This window comes from Eublepharis macularius, chromosome 11 (assembly GCF_028583425.1).
Source record: "Eublepharis macularius isolate TG4126 chromosome 11, MPM_Emac_v1.0, whole genome shotgun sequence".
Classification (NCBI taxonomy): domain Eukaryota; kingdom Metazoa; phylum Chordata; class Lepidosauria; order Squamata; family Eublepharidae; genus Eublepharis; species Eublepharis macularius.
Window position 1 is genome coordinate 63,008,692 of NC_072800.1, and position 18,508 is coordinate 63,027,199.

Here is an 18,508-nt window from a genome sequence, read left to right on the forward strand (position 1 = left end):
TAATGGATGAGTGTGTTTACTTTCCATCTGGTAGAGTCAGCTAGCCATTAATCACATCAAAGACAGACCAAAGCAGTAGCTGCAATTACCAATTAAAAGGTTCACAGAGAGCCTTGACTGTTTGTAGAATTCTTCCTACAGTATTTTAAAGCAGCTGAGCTATACCCTCAGTCAAGTGCAGGTCAGTTTTCTCCATACAGCCAATGAAACTATGTTAATCTGTACCAAATGGAAGGACTGGTTACCTTGTCTTCGCTCCTCTGAGGGGTGGTGGGAGGAACGAAGCAGCTGTAGTTTGAAAGCGGTAATAAATCTTATTTGTTGGAAGCAGGATTCTGAACAACAAGATATTGGCAGCTTATTTATTCATTTGCAAGGTCTGAGATACTTCAACAATGTCTGGCAAATCAGAAGTACAGATATGTTTGTGTAGGGTTGCATTATAGAGAACCCATCTGTGATGCAGTTTAGAGCTAGGTATTCGATGTTCGTACAAGAAGCATTCTGCTTCATTCATTTTTATTTGGTAAAATGAAGGATGTCATCCTTATTTCTCCCTACATTATTCCAGCTGAATCCTGGAAAATTCAATTTTAGCTTCAGATTTTTCAGTGTGGGGAACCCAGAGGAAAACAAGGCTCTAGTTCTGGAGAATAAAGTATAACCTCTATTTTATGGGTTCTTTGGGGCTAATTTAGGAAGGAAACTTCCGCACAATTGTAAGTTAAGAAAATCTTTCTTTTTCACCAATACTTTTAACAGTTAGAACAACACAAGTATTTTTTTCTTTAACCAAACTCATCATAAGTGCTACAAAAACAGAAACTTTCAGCCAACAATGTATTTGAAAACCACTCAAGGTAAGCAAGTTCAACTTGTTGGATCCCACCAAGAGATAGTCTTTTGCCACAATCTTTCCAATTATGAAGCAACTGGAATCCAGGTTTCTGTCCTCTTCTTGGGGAAATTACAGCCCTTATTCAAGGTGATAAGAGCACATTAAGTCATCAAGTTCCCCAGCAACCAGCTTCTTCCATTGCCTGGCTCTAACTATGGACTCTGCCCTACTGGACTAAACCAGTTAGCTCATAGGGGTTACAAAAGCACAATGGCTGACTTCTGAGAAATATCTAATGAGGTAATAAACCTGTTTCTGCACTGTGCAACATGGTACATATTGCCCTCATATTTTTTTTAAAAAACATACTAACAGAAAATTAGCTTTCTCCCTTACCTGGTACTGTTGAGTGGGAATTTGTTAGTATGGGAGAAATGTTCAGTTCCCTTAGTCCCAACCTGCATTCTAAAATTGTGAAGTCCAGAAACAGGGTTATCAATTAATTTCCTGTTTTTTAAAAGAATTTTATCATAGCATTTTATCCTACACAACTATGAACTGTTTTCCCTTTGGGTCCTCCAAATTAAACAATCTGAGGCCAATATTGATTTTACTACAGTTGAACTGGAAGAAGGCAGGAACGAATAAGAACTGCACATTGTACAGAGTCATCCTTACCTAAGTGACACTATCTAAGAAACATGGTTGATCTTTCTTCAACATATTTTAATAGCCTGCTAATGTATAACAGAAAATAGCTTAGCTGGATACTCAACATGTCTGAGTCTGTAAGGCGTACTTCTTTTTAAATATAACCTCCCAAGATAATCCCAGCACAGTCTTTCTTCTTCATAATAGTCTTCCTTGATTTAAAGACAATAAAGGATACAGCTTCACAGTGCAAGAGGTTGTTCCCAATCTGTCTCTTTATAGCAGTCAGTGGAATTTCAGGGTGAAGGTGAGCCAGTAAAGTGTGCTAATGATCCTTGCTGGGTTTAATAATGAAAAGAAGTGACTGGAAAGCGGATGCAAAAGATGGGTGCCCCTTGAAAGTCTTCCTAAGCCTCATCCAAAGTAGCAATTTGAATTTCTCCCTTCGGAAGTGCTAATAGCACTGGGGAGTTTCCTCTTGTGGTACTTTAACAGTTTCTTTCAGTGTTGCTGAGAATGAATTTTAGATCTGTGGTGCACAACGTCTTGTACTTTCAAGGGTCCCACGCCTACCACTGCATCATGATTCATACTAGGGCTCAGTGAATGTTCCCCATCGTGTTTCTTGATATATTTGTAACCCTATAGGTTTGGCTCTCTGTTGGAGTTTGGGGGAAGGTATTTTGTCCCTGAGAAGGAGCTGTAGGGGTGGCTTGAGGGGAAAGGAATTTTTGAGGAGAAAAGGGATGGAAGCCACTAGGGTCCGCGGAAAAGAACAGCATAGTTTGAGAAGGAGCCTCAAGAGAGCTGCATCCTCTGGGGATGTGAAGCAGCACCAAGCACCGTCCCCCACAACAGAAACTTGATGTCTGACTCCTGACAAGATATTTACAAAAATAATATTTAAAAACAATAACTACATCAACATTATAAAGACAAGAATAGATACTAAATAATAGAATTGTACACTTACAACTATAAGACAATCATCACATTCATGTGTGCGCTTATTACAATTTACAAAAACCATGCATTTCATTTATGGCCTAGTAGTCTGGGATTTGTGGATCTGGATGAAGTTTTTGAACGTTTTTCTTACCCTATCACCAAGTGCTGATTAAACCTCTGTATATCGCTGGTAGAGGAATATTGCATGTTCTTACTAACCCAAGATGTCTCTTGTAGTGGAGAGATCTCATCACACTACTAAATGACATTCCTTTGGCAGAACAAGTTTACTTATATAATATATATATATAAAATATATAAAATATATTAAAAATATATAAAGATAGCATCATTGGAAGCACACTATTCCATCCTTCAAAGAAAGTGAATCCCAAGCTCCCAACAGAATAATTTTCTCTACTTGTATATGCCTTGGTCTTTCTGGATCTGGCCATTCTTTCCCCTTCCAACCACGATAAGGGTGGCATAGGGACTCCTGCACTTTGTGATGATTCCTGCTGCTTGCAAATGCTTTTGTACATTTTCTACATCTGAATGTGCAATTGGTCGAGATCTTTCTCTAAGAGGGTATTCATCAGTGAGTCTGATGGTGTGTTCTATACTTGGTGTACACACTGCATGCCACTCATAGATAGAAAATACATTGGCCTTCTTTGCCATCCTTTTCTTAAGACAGCATTTCCAGAACAATGAGGCAGGTGAGCTGTTAAACATGAAGAGACTGAGATCCAGTATGGAGGTCTCACTGCCTATTTTGCACTTCAAGCTCACCAGGTTTGCTGAGCATATGTTAGCCAAGAGTGCCCTGGGACACAGAGTGATAGGCTGAGATTACTCTTTTTTTTCACCTTAAAATTCATCTGACCATTCTTTGGCAAAGAAGAAGTAATTATGCCACTGATCACACACAAGGAACCAAGTAAATTATTTTCCTTTGGAAGATTCAATAGCACTGGATTGAGCAGGCAATGAGAGAATAATTGTGCCACACATTCAATCTAACCTCCAGCTTGAGGTAGTAGAATTAATGGATTTCAGGAGAGTCTTTTTAAATACCAACCAGGGCTTTTTTTCAGGGGGAACATGGTGGAATGGAGTTCTGGAACCTCTTGAAAATGTTCACATGGCTGGTGGCCCCACCCCCTGATCTCCAGACAGAGGGGAGTTGAGATTGCCCTCCGCGCCGCCGAGCGGCGCGGAGTGGCAATCTCAACTCCTCTCTGTCTGGAGATCAGGGGGCCGGGCCACCAGCCATGTGAACATTTTCTCAGAGGGCAACCCACTGAGTTCCACCACCTCTTTTCCCAGAAAAAAAGCCCTGATACCAACCATTTCATCCTCTGGCCTTGCTTCTGATGCTTTCCACTTTCTAAATGCAGCAAGACACAATGAGTGAATGGGCTTCATATCCTTTCGCCTCTGCCCTCCCTGCTCATCTTTTGCAGAGCTCTACAAGCATGATAAGCATATTTGAATTCATTCCAAATAAAACTGCTGACTGATTAGCAATAGGGGGTTTGGGACACACAAATGCCAGGGTATCAATATGATGCTCAAAACCAAATATCTCTTGCAGGAACTCAATGGTCAGTTATCATAGGGATAATCGTTTCCTCCCAGTCTTCATAAGGTGAGATCGTCTAGAGGATGAAGTGGTAAAAAGGATAAGTGACAATGATAAGGAATAGTCATCTGGTAGCTGCTATGTAACAGAGCTTTGATACAAAATTCATCTCTAAGGCCAGTGGAAATTAGTATGGTTTTGTATCTACTAACATTTTGAATATTGGTGTAAGTCCTACAACACCGTGGAACTTTCATGTAAACAGGCAGAGGCATGGGCTGCATATAATTGAATGTTTTTTTTAAAAACGAGCCTTTCAGACACAGGCCATACCCCACTCAGTTCTGGATTTCAGCTCAACAAAGGGCTGAAAAGAGTTTGCACAAAGCAACATGGGCAGGCAGGTAACAATCAAGCTAGTCTTTTGCCCAGAGTCCACAATCATCATAATTACAGTCAGACAAATCACCCTGTTGAAAGAAAAATCACATATTTTTCAGATGCCCATGGTGAACTTCCCCACTGTGAATGAGAGTCAATCTTAAGTGTGTGGAAAACTTCTGTAATTTGGACAGCAGCTGCAAAGAAAAGACTCTAAGCTGAAACTAGTTTTCATCAGAGTATTTTCTTAAATCTTTGTTGCTTTATCAAAAGAATGTTGGGCAGTGGCAACATTCTTCTTACAACAGCCCTACTATTCAGCTGGAGAAAAAAAAAGTAATATGACCTCTCAAATGATTACCTTTAATTTCTAACACTACTATGTAAAATAAACATTTCTTTATTTATACGAAAGCTTTTGAAAAATATATTACATGCATCACTGTGATTTGTCCTGCCAATAGGTTCACACATCACTCTTAATGTAGTAGTGCTTCTGAGAACAAAGGTCTCTCCAGGATTTCAATAGAAGTCCCTCGTTGGATCCGTGTTATGAGTCTGGCATGGGAAAAAACAACAACAGAGATGAGGCGTCTGTTGAATTTTCCTAAGAACAGTAGTAAAAAGGTTAATTCAACTTTTGATGCCAGTTCTTTCCCATTAAGACAATCAATTTCTTTCCCCTTATAGATATGAGAAAGTCATGCAAATCATTTAGTGAAATATTAACAGATTGTTTCTTTCATGGTTTCTGTGTTTCTAATTTTGTTAGCAAATTCAAATCAATGAAAATAAGCAAATGTTGCACATGCCACCCATATCTAATTATACTGACTGACTGAAAAGGAAAGACAATGTTTAAAAATATTTGATTGACTAATTCTTAAAGATCTGAGCAAACTGAGAGTGACACTATGCTCAATGTATATCTTCGTTACAACTCCTTCTGATCCTCAACTGCAATGCCTCACCTATGTTAGCCACCTTCAATGTTGACTGCTAAGAATGCAGAACGGTTGCAAAATGTATGGCACTTCCACCACTGTCCGTTTTTCACCGGCAAGCACAGTCTGATAACCTGGCATTTCAATGGGACATACGAGTGGGTATGCAGTTTGAATTTATTTACGGCACAACTGAATGGCAGTCAGTGCTCTTACCTGCAAAAATTTGCCAGCACTTTAATGGGATATAACAACAGGGAGTTACTTATCATTGAAAGAGTTCCAGAAAGCAGAATGTACATTCACACAGCATCTGGATGCAGGAAACTGCATTCTCAATTGCAAGATAGATTATACATCACATTAGAACATATAACAAAAATATTTTTGATGAACAAAGTTTATTTTAAAAGTAGATTAAAAGATCTAAGAGATTTTGCAAGAAAGAACAAGGCAGAGGGAATTAGCTGTTAACTGTGAGCTTTATTTAATGGCAGTAGAAACTTTTAGCAACGCTTCATTTGAAATACAAAGACACAACCATGTGCTACACTTTCTAGCAATAAGGGTTCTGCTACTCATCTTGCATACTTTGCTTCACTTTTGCATATTCTTACATGATAAGGTAAGCTTATTCCTTTTGAAAGCTCTGAAGAGACTGGGTGTGAGAGGCTGTAACGGGATGGAAGTAGGGACACTTTCTGCCAACCGGCAAAAAAGGGGCAGACCAAGAAAAGGCATATCAAATGCTAATTATCCTTTCCAAAACATATCAAAGCCCCTCCGAATGGAAGCTCTAAATGGTAACGCCTTCTCCAAATCTTCCTGCCTTTATCTAAAAGAGAGATTTTACTCCAGGTCCTCTGAAGTTAGATTAACAAATACAAGATGTGGGGTCCTCCTGGGTTCCACGTAGAGCTCTTGGTCCATGCTCCATCACCACCAACGCTTCTCAGTGCAGCAGCTTTTATTTTGGCTTCCACACATGATCTTGCTTTTACCAACCATTTTGGTTTTCCTTGGTTCCGCTATATTGAATTTATACCTCAGCCGACTATATTTACATGGAAACTAAAGTTAACTAAGAAGGTGAGGAAATATGTAGCAACAACCATATGGAAGTTTATGACAACTGAATGAGAAAAAAAAATCATTGTTCAGAAAAGTCATTATTTCCAAATTGTTATGATATGGTCATATCATCAGACCCCATAGAAGTGACTCATTAATTTGGCTTACTTGTTCCGCACTTCTGAGCATCTGCTGTCCTTGGACATCTGGAAGCACACACTCTTATAGGTGGACACAGTACTAGCTCAAATCTCAGCTCAGTCTGTCTTTCAGATCTCCCCTATTTTTCAAGATCTCTCTCTCTCTCTCTCTCTCTGCTTGTTTTGCAAATTGCAATCTATAGCTCCTCGTTAAACACAGGGAAATAGGCATTTATTAAGCTGGATATAAACCAGTCCTATCAACAGATGTTATCAGCCACAGGCCCTTTGGGCAGTCAACTCATGACCATAGCTAGCAGGCTAGTAATATAAATATTATCACTTAGTCCTGGAGGGGAGGTGCAAAACATAATTTTGTTCCAGACTTTTGAAATAAAGTGAAATATCCAACCATTTTTTTAAAGATCCAAAACAAACTGAGAGCCTGTATGGTAGCTAGAGTGGGAGACTAGGATCTGGGAGATCCAGGATCAGTTCCCAGTTCTGCCATAGAAGCTTGCTGGGTGACCTTGGGCCAGTCACAAAATCTCAGCCTAACCAGCCTCACAGGTTTGTGAGGACAAAATGGAAGAGAGGAGAATGATGTAAGCTACTTTTGGTCCCCATTGGGTAGAAAGGCAGATTATAAATGAAGTAAAATAAATAAATAAATGTTTATTAGCAGGGCTTTTTTTCTGGGAAAAGAGGTGGTGGAACTCTCTATTATCACATGTGCACACGCAAAGCACGCGCGTGCTCCCAGAAATGTGTGATGACATCACTCCCAGAAGTGATGCCACTTCCTGGAAGTGATGCCGCTCTGCGAAACCCAGTACAATGCATTACGATGAGATAAAATGTTAGTATGCTTGGAAAATTACACTGTTATGAGAAAGGGTTTTTTCCCTTTCTGTATCCTCTACAAAAAGTGAAATCTTCCATTCCCTTTCCCAAACATTTCATTTCTTTGGAATCATATTTTAAAATATGCAAGAAGGAGGGCCCCTCTAAAAATCCAAAACTAATCTAAATTCTAATTCTAACAACAACAAAAACATTCGATTTATATACTGCCCTTCATAACAACTTAACGCCCACTCAGAGCGGTTTACAAAGTATGTCATTATCAGGGCTCATTTTGAGGGGGAATGCACAGGAACACAGTTCTGGTAGTTCTTCAAAGAAGTCACATGTCGGGTGGCCCCACCCACCTGAGTTTTGGCCATTTTGGGCCCATTTTGGCCTGGATCAGGCCCCAAATGGCCAGGATCAGGCCTAAAACAGCCAGGATTGGTCCCAAAACAGCCAGGATCGGGCCTCTGATGGGTGGTGGACCACTCTCCCACTCAGCAGCGGCCCAATTCTGACCATTTTAGGCCCCTTTTCAGCTATTTTCAGCCCCTTTTTGCCATTTTGGGCCCTGTTTCAGCCCTGAATGGCCAAGATTGGGTCCAAAACAGCCAGGATAGGTGAGGTCAGGGGTGTGTGGCATATGCAAATCAGTTATGCTAATGACACACTTTCGGTGATGTCAAGGGGCATGGCATATGTTAATGAATTATGCTAATGAGTTCCTGCAGCTCTTTTTCTACGAAATGACCCCTGGTCATTATTATCCCCACAACATACACCCTGTGAGGAGGGTGGGGCGGAGAGACCTCCAGAGAACTGTGACTAGCCCAAGGTCACCCAGCTGGCTTCAAGTGGAGGAGTGGGGAATCAAACCCGGCTCTCCAGATTAGAGTCCCGTGCTCTTAACTACTATACCAAACTGGCTCTCAGATTCAAATTCTAACAGATTCCCTCTGCCAGCATAGAAAAAAAAATTCCAAAATTCTTTCTCAAAATTCCACAGAGTCTGAAATTCCAAATCTAATGAATATTGAATTTTCAAATTTTCAGGGAGGGTTTTGCTTTACTGGAGCAATTCAAAATTAGATACTCAACTTTAGCTGCATTAGATTTATACTTAATTTAAAAAGGCTTTTTTTTGTTGCTTGCCAACTCTACCTTACCAATGGCTAAGCTGTTGTGACATTGTGAAATGTTCATAAATATTCCAATGTCCTAGACAAACAATATTCATAAAAACTTCCTTAATGCCCATATGTCCACTGCAATTTCAGTGATGTTAATCAGCTGAAGGTGGGGAGAACCATTTGAGTTACAGCTGTTAAGACATAAGAACACCTATATGCTGATGAATATATTGATGAAAGCCTTCTGTGACTTGGACACAGCTATCCATTCCTAGCATAAAACTGGAATAACTATAACTTATATTTTAACTAATACAAATAACCATAACTGATATATTTAACTAACACAGAACCAATCTGCATTCAAAAGCTGTGGGAACCATAACAATGTCAACTTCAGTCAACAAAAGAATGAAAGCAACACACACATGCACAGCTGCCCCCACTCCCATGAAAAGAAAGTAGAATGAACTCAAAGTAGCACACATACACACACAGTCCCACGCACCCACTCCCCCAATGAAAATAAAACAGAATGAACACAAAGCAGCACAAATATACTTGAATGAAATGAAAGCAGAATGAACTCAAAGCAGCTAAAGCCTCCTCTGGAGAGCCAGCCCCAGCTGCTCTGCTAGCGCTCTCTCTCTCTCTCTCTCTCTCTCTCTCTCTCACACACACACACACACACACACACACACACACACACACACACACACAGGAATAAAAAAAGCAGAATGAACTCAAAGCAGCTTAACCTCCTCTGCAGAGCCCGCACCAGGCCCCAGCTCTCTCTCTTTCTCACACTCATACAGAAATGAAAAGAAAGCAGAATGAACTCAAAGCAGCACACATACACACACAGCCCCACCCACCCCACTCCCCCAATGAAAGTAAAACAGAATGAACTCAAAGCAGCACTCACACAGAAACCCCTGAATGAAAGCAGAATGAACTCAAAGCAGCTTACCCCCCCCCTCTGCAGAGCCCACATCGGGCCCCAGCTCTCTCTCTCTCTCTCTCTCTCTCTCACACACACACACACACACACACACACACAAAGAGGGAATGAAAAGAAAGCAGAATGAACTCAAAGCTGCTTAGCCTCCTCTGCAGAGCCTGTGCCAGGCCCAAGCAGTGTCTGCTTGCTCTCTCTCTCTCTCTCTCTCTCTCTCTCTCTCTCTCTCTCTCTCTCTCTCTCTCTCTCTCTCTCTCTCTCTCTCTCTCATTCACTCAAGAAAGCAGAATGAACTCAAAACTGCTAGCATCCTCTGCAGAGCCTGCGCCAGACCCAAGCAGCATCTGCTTGCTCTCTCTCTCTCTCTCTCTCTCTCTCTCTCTCTCTCTCTCTCTCTCTCTCTCTCTCTCTCTCTCACTCACAGAGGAATGAAAAGAAAGCAGAATGAACTCAAAGCAGCTTAGTCTTCTCTGCAGAGCCTGCAAGCCCAAAGGAGGAAGGAATCATGTGGGCAGATTCTAGAGCTGTCAGAACACTGTTCTGGAGCATTCCCCCTCAAAAAAGCCCTGTTTATTAGAATAATAGAATCATAGGATTAAAAGGCACCTCTAGGGTCATCTAGTCCAACCCCCTGCACAATGCAGAAAATTCACAACTACTCCCCCCCCCCCACACACACACACAGTGACCCTTGCTCCATGCCCAGAAGACGGTAAAACACTGTCAGAATCCACTAGCCAAACTGGTCTGGGGAAAATTGCTACCCGACGCCAAGGTGGTGATCGGAATTACTCTGGGCATGTAAGAAGGGGCCACAAGAACTAAGCACTGATGTAACCTTTCCTGCCCTCCCTCTCATGAACTGCCTAGGTTTACAGAATCATTAGAAACTGAGTAATGTATATCTGTCTGGTATACCAACACAGACATATCTCCACTTGGTTAAGAACCCTGGAAAAGCAGCAGGATTTGAGTCCAGTGACACATTAGAGACCAAAAAGATTTTTCAGGGTATAAGGTATCTAAGGAGGTATCTGAAGAAGGGAGTTTTGATTCTTGAAAGCTTATACACTAAAAATCTTGTTGGTCTCTAGGTGCTCCTGGGCCCAAATCCTGCTGTTCTATTGCAGACCTACTGAAACTGGAAAAGATGGATTTTAATCCAGGGGAATAAACTCTATGTGCATATACATGTCCATGCACAGGACCCATGCACATGTTCCAGTTAATATGTTTAGGCTGGAGATGGATCTCATGATTTCTGATGTCATCACACCACTCAAATGGAATCATGGCACGATGATGTCAGAAATTGCACCATGAAGACGACCTCATTCTATGAGTTTTGCATGATGTAAAGATATGTGAAAATAGCCAGTGTTCTGTTCTAGCTTGTGTTCATTGTATCCAAAAATGTCATATGAATGGAACATGTCAAATGGTGTCAAGGTTTTTTTATTAATAGTTTAATGGTGTACAGAGGCTATCTACTGTTCAAGATCTCTTTGTTCTTAAATAATGATACCAGTGATGGTGAGAGAGTTATATTTTCTTCTCAGTAATTTAGACAGAAATCTTCTGGACATCTCATAGCATGAGAAAAATGCCACTATTGTTTACTTATTTATTTTGCTTCCCAGAAAGCCATGTGTTTTGTGAGCATCCCTTGACACACACTGCCAATTCAGCAGACATACTTCCAGAATCTTTTCTTTCCGGAATCTTTCTCCCCCCACCCCTTTCTTTGTGTAAAGGGTATGTACTGGCTTTGTGGAATCCCTGTAGCAAGTTGTAAATGATGTATGAACTGAAAAATCTTTGCCTTGTACACAGTAGGAATACAGAAAGCACTGTGCGGTCACTGCTGAGCTATGCTTTTTTCTATATATACAGACACACAGGATTCATCTCATATTCATTCTGACAAGTCCTTCAAGTCCTGAAGTCTTTGGATGGGATGAATCGCTTGTGTTATAAGTTGAGCATTATCTGTGCCACCATAGCATAGAGGAAAGACAGCTTTCAGCCATCACAGAATCAGACCAGATTAACTATCTTCTTCCTAAACATGATATACTCTTAGCTCTGTGCTTTTTTTCTTTAAAAAAGAAGAGGAGGAGGTGCTGGTACTCATAATGTTCTCCCCTTTAAACTCATCTCCTGAATGCTCAAGAGGTACTGGTATTCCATAAGGATGTGTACTCTGTACCAGAGCATACCCCCTAAAAAAGGGCCCTGCCTTGCTGTGTTGTCATTTAAACTCCAGCTATTTTTAAAAAATCCCACTTCCCACCCATTTCTATTATTTCCTGTTCTTGTCATGTTAACAATTTATCCTGCACAGATGAAATGTACTGCTGTCTTACCACAATAAAGTAGACAGTCCATAAGATGCCAGTCTTTTCTTCTTCTAAAAATCTTTTTGAATGCAATTAGTCAGTGAAATATTATATATTTCACTGAAATATTATATATATGTATATGTGTATATATTATATATTTCACTGAAATATATATTTCATTACATATACATATATATGTATATGTATATATGTATATATGTGTAGAGAGAGAGAGAGAGAGAGAGAGAGAGAAGGTTGCCCTCAGAGAAAATGGTCACATGGCTGGTGGCCCCGCCCCCTGATCTCCAGACAGAGGGCAGTTTAGATTGCCCTTGGCGCGGAGGGCAATCTCAACTCCCCCCTGTCTGGAGATCAGGGGGCAGGGCCACCAGCCATGTGACCATTTTCAAGAGGTTCTGGAACTCCATTCCCCTGCATTCCCCCTGAAAAAAAGCCCTGTGTGTGTGTGTGTGTGTATATATATATATATATATATATATATATATATATATATATATATATATATATATATATATATATATATATATATATATATACACCTTAGATGAACAGAGACTGACAATTCTCTGGATATTCACCATATATATATATATATGGTGAATATCCAGAGAATTGTCAGTCTCTGTTCATCTAAGGGCCAGTGTTTCCAGTTTTTCTAAAAGGAGCACATAGAAGCAGCCTCACATTACTGGTTCTTTTATTTGGCAGCGCTCTGTGTATTTAGATAAATATGGCAAGTCTGAGCTAGGGACATTTGTTTTCCCAAATATCTACTATTCAATTCACATTTCAACACACATCTGATTAACATCCACAGTATTGCTGCAAGTAGGTCCATGCTGGGCTAACTTAGAAGTATCTTTGCTTCACAGGCAATTTTCACAATCACTATTTTTCCACACAAAAAATTACTCATGATGATTTTAATCATGTTTATACCATAGTTAAAGCTAATTTGTGAAGGCATGTTACACCAATATTTCCCCACATTTTAAAAGCAACTCCAGTGTGGAAAATAGTTATTTTAGACTGTTTTGGGGGAAGGTGATAACCGAAAGATATCAAATGTCTCTCTGGACAAAACATTTTTGCTTCTTTGAAAGATTTATTGCAGAGCTGAGAGGCAACTCATGCTAAATGGCTGTGAGTTGCTTCTTGGACTAAGATGTCATGGCAGACATAGATTTCTTAGCACTTGATATGGTTGGGTTCCACACTATATGTTTACTGTACCACTTCAGTCAGTATATGAACAGTTCCATTTTTTAATAAACATCCACACACAAAAAATGCTTGCAAGTTAAAAAAACCTAGTAGCTTTTTGTCACTCCACATATCACATCTTTAATGCTTAAAATAATAAATGTTACCACAACATTCCTTTGTCTTTTAAGTTTTCTTGCTACATTTGCACAGGTTTTATAAACTGTCTCTGTTTCAGTAGCCAAGCAAACAAGCTCACAGAGCACCGTGATCAACTAACTAAGACCTGCATGAAATCAATCAAGTGAATCAGTCTCAAGAATATAATGTATACATTGAAATACAATTCAAGGTCCAAAAACACCGGTAAAGTATAAGGCAAATGCTCAAAAATCAATATAGCTGCCAAACAGTGCTTCTAAGCACAAGGTCAACAAGAAATTCACCATAAAGTGCAAGTTACAAAAGATAATGAATAACCGTTATACAATTTTTTTTTAAAGTGACCGTGCCTAGAGCAGCAAAACATTTATGAACCAATCAACAGATGTTCAACAGAAGCAGTCTTCATTACAAGGAAAGTCCCATAGTGTAGAAGCTGAAGAAACCCATGAAGTTGTTTAACATGATTAAAAGAGCAGTTTTGAAATATTGGCCATTGTTATAGGATTTGCCGGGTTGCGCTTTACCACCTAGAATAGCATACAGAAGGACATGCAACCTGAAGCATATCCTGGTGAGGACGGATATTTGTGAGCCTTCAACCACAGTGACTTCTCTGCCTAAAGGTTTTTTTCCGTGTGGCCATTGCTCAGTATGTAACCTGGTCATGCATTACCAGGGGCTTTAATATTCCACTCACTGACTTTTCCACATGTAACACAGATAAAGTTGTCTATTTAATTAAGTGCCAGTGTAATTTATTTTATGTTGGCAGTACCACCCGTTTTATCAAGTTGAGAATTCAGGACATCTCTCCCGCATTCGACGGAGAGTGATTGAGGCTCCTTCGGTGTCTCATTTTTGCCAGGTGGGACATGGCACAAGGGACCTGTTTTTTACTGTACTATACGTGAGTAAAGCCACGAATTTGGAATTTGTTAAGAGGGATTTACTTAGGAAGGAAGCATGGTGGATCTATAAACTTGATACTGTGTCTCCTAAAGGGCTTAATGTAAATATGGATTTAACTTGTTTTCTGACTTAATTGTAATCTGTGGAGGTATGTAGTATGTTCTCTTTAATGTAATTTAATTGCTACTGTGGGTTTCCACAGCTGTTGGTCTTTATAAACAACTGATAAGGCATTACATGCAGCTGCTGTTGTTCTAGCTGGAGAAGGAGAGGATATGTTCTGTATTTTGCATAGGAAACATTGCTGTAAGTTGTTCAAATGTTTTTAAACCTTTTAAAATATTGCATATGGTTTATTTCAATGTTATTTACTGTTGTATATAGTGTGGTAACTGCCAGGAAGAAGAGAGACGGAAACGGGTGGACATACTGGTGCCTCCATCGCAGTTACTGTTTGATGGATTTCTTCATGGGTTTCTTCAGCTTCTACACTATGGGACTTTCCTTGCAATGAAGACTGCTCCTGTTGATTGGTTCATAAATGTTTTGCTGCTCTAGGCACGGTCACTTTAAAAAAATTTTGTATAACGGTTATTCATTATCTTTTGTAACTTGCACTTTATGGTGAATTTCTTGTTGACCTTGTGCTTAGGAGCACTGTTTGGCAGCTACATTGATTTTTGAGCATTTGCCTTATACTTTACCAGTGTTTTTGGACCTTGAATTGTATTTCAATGTATACATTATATTCTTGAGACTGATTCACTTGATTGATTTCGTGCAGGTCTTAGTTGATCACGGTGCTCTGTGAGCTTGTTTGCTTGGTTCGTTCTTCTGTGATTCTCTCTCCTTCGTAGTCTATTTCAATAGCTGCAATGTTCACAATAGATAGATAATTTTTTCAAAATAATCTTCAAAATTCCCACTAGATTTTTTCTTTCAGTGTTTTCGAGGACTTCCCAAAATATCAGATTATCGTTTTATGTTTTCATTCTGCACTTATTCAAATTCAGCCTCAAGTCTGCCTACTTCAGCCACCCACGTTTCCTTGTCACAGTTACTGCTTTTCTCCATTTTCTGTTTTTTTTAACCCAAACAAATGGTAAACAGAATTGTAGACTAACTAAAATTATGTGAAAACCTGCATAAATAAAGTGGTTTATTCAGCTTTCTAAAAGTGAGCAAGGAGGAATACTGGAATGGAAGTAAGCTTTAAGGTTCAAGGCTGACCTGGAGAAATGGCTGTCAAGTCTGGGCCAGGCACCCATCCTTCCTCCTGTGCGGCGCTGGTGGGAGTGGGCTGCCTGACATCCTGTGGCTGCGCAGCACCAGTGGGAGTAGCCAGCCAGCCTGGGCCCCTGGCCAGCTTCCTGCAGCTGTGTGGTGCTGCCCAGTAGGGACCAGTCAGCCCAAGCTCCCAGCTGTCCTCCTGTGGCTGTGTGGCACTGGCAGGAGTGGTCAGCCAGTCCAGGCACTTGGAAGATGTTGTCACTTCTGGAAGTGTGGGCCACCCTGGGAGCGCTTCCTTGATCTGCAGGGGCCCAAATCACTGCTGCACTCCACAGCTCCACAGGGGCCTGAATCACTGTTGCACTCTACAGAGGCACTCCATGTGCTCCGCAGGGGCCTGAATCATTGCTGCAGTTTGCAACATTGCTGCACTCCACAGTGGCTCGATCCGGGATGATTTGGACCTGATCTAGGACAATTCAGCCCCAATTCAGGCCTATTTGGGCCCGGGAGCACACCACATGGCCAGGGATCACACCCCAGGAGGCACATTTCCCCCACTGGCCAGGTAAGTGGGGGTGGGGGGTGAAGAGTGGGAACGGGGGATCGCTGCCCCCAGCGAGAGACTGGCAACCCTAGTATGCATGCTGTACGCGTGTATGTTTAAAAAGTTGTGTGCCATCCCCTCTCCCTGGGCAATCCTATGTGCTGGGCCTATGCTGCTCTCTCTACCCTCCACCTTGTCCCTACCCTTGCCCCTTACTATCCATCGTATCTGCATAGAAACACCAAGGTGATGACAATCATACTGTCCTCATGGCTCAGTTGCAGGGAAAGCCCAGTTAAAGGACTTTAAAGGGGGGGTGGATTTGCCATTTGGATGGTGAAGCTCCTCCCCCAAAAGGAGGCATCCCCAGCTGGCCACATGGAGCAAAATATGCATGTGCAAGAAGGTTATGTCTGCTGTTGGGCCTCAAAATATACGGCTAGCCATGAAAACTCCAGTGAAAACATTGTATATGATCCCACGTAGCTGCACCACTTAGGTGGTAGCCACTAGCATTCTGCATCCAAAGTAGTTAGCAAAATGTTCACAAAAACAGCCTCCAAACAGGGAACATTACAATAAATTGTCCTTGGAAAGGGATGTTTCCTGTTTTCTAAGAAGTAGCACAGTTAGCATATCAAATGTAATCAATAAAAAGTTTTCTTGGCCCAAACTATCAAAAATTGGTAGACCCGTCTTTTGAGAACAGTAACAGCTACTTGAGTTTCCATTAGCACTCAATTGGAGGTTTAAAATAGCAGCTACTAATACTGGATAGATGACAATGAAATGGTTCAATGTTATCAATATGTACATGTTAAACAAGAAAGGCTACAATACAAACCTCAGTAGAATACCTCAAGACCAATTCTAGGACACACAATATTTTCCAACACAGCTAAGATTTATATTCAGGAAAGCATGAAATCTAATACTGATGGTTGAATACCACCTTGCTTTTCAAGCTGACTTAGTAGAATCTAGTGATTTACAGTGTGTCAAAAGTCACTGCAAGGTGCAAGAGAATCCATAGAAATGTTTATTAAATTATACCCTACCTTTCTTCCATCCTAAATCTTAAGATGGTGCTCATAGGTTTCTCTGCAGATTTCCAATCCAGTCATTAACCATTCCCAGACTTGGGTCCTTTTCGCACTGGGACTTTAATGTGTTTCAGTATCTGTTCTACTTCCCATGTTTGCAGGAGTTTCACACTTGCAAGGTAGTCATGGGATGCAGTACCATGTTTGTCCACAGTATTCCCAATTTTTTCCCCTGTGGACATACCGTGATTTTATTTTGAAGCCACTGTTGAGTCACATCTGGCCCGATTAATGTCAGTGAGAACTCTATACTTCCCTTCTGCTTCTCTTCTCCCACCTCTCATTTTCCCCAGAAGCTGATTGGTCTGTGTGGAATTAACCACTCCCACCCTCCTCAGTTCTCTGAACTCCTTTTCTGCCATTTTTATCAGTAAAGACAGGTAAGGGTCATAAAGCTGCTTCTCCATTTGCTTCCTTCCTCCTGGGTATACACGCACTCTCATATTTATTTTCAAAGCCAGGAATGATTCCTAATGCTGCTTATTCCCTGCTGGCTTTAAAAGCCAGGAAAAGGTTAAATGGCTGCTTTCCCCTTCCTCCCATGTGGTATGCACGCACTCTCTTTTTTTCCCAAAGGCAAGAATGGGTTGTAAGGTTGTAACATTGTAACATTGTAATGTTACTGCACATTCCTCCTGGCTTTAAAAGCCAGGAAAGGATTAAATGGCTGCTTTTCTCTCCCTCCCAGGCATGTTTCAGGCTTTGCCAGAGAGAGAGAGAGAGAGAGAGAGAGAAACAAGCGTTTTGCACAGCCCTTTGGAAAAAAAGCAGCAGGGAAACTGCTGGTAGGGGATGGAGTAGCAACATTTTAATCCTTTCCTGGCTTGGCTTAAAAAAAGAGTGGAACAAGCATGAAAAGTACATGTTTTCCCCCAGAACTCTGCCACCAATTGCCTCTCCAGTGGGCAGGGGACAGCCCAATCAGCAAATACAGAGGAGGAAATGAGTTCCAACATTGCAATGTTACTATGCCTGCTCAAAGTTTTTTTTAAAAAGCATAATGTAAATTGCAAAGCCCCGAAAGCCCGAAACTGCACTGAGGCTTCAAAGCCTGTCTAAAATGAAAAACAAGACACCAAATCGAAACTGTCTTGGACAGTGTGGAATGTGGGAGTGCCATGCTGAAGCCATTGTGATCGCAGTGAATGCTCATAAATGGAGGTTTAAACCGTAAGTGTGAAAGAGGCCTTGCTTAGCATCAACAGGACTGCTATTGCCTATGCCTTCTGGTGACACTCTGTGACCCACATACCAGATTTCCACTGCCTATTTCCAGATAAAGACAGCTAAAGATAGAAGTGGTTAACATGAAAATTTATATAATCATACAGTATCCTGAAGTGCATCAATGAGATATATTGAGATTTCCCTGACAGGACAACTGTTCCCATTGCACTGGAGACTTTTTGTAGGTCCACAGAATACTATAGAAACTCTTGATAGCCTATCATACAAGATGGTTGGAATCCTCTTTTTTCCTAAAAACCACTATC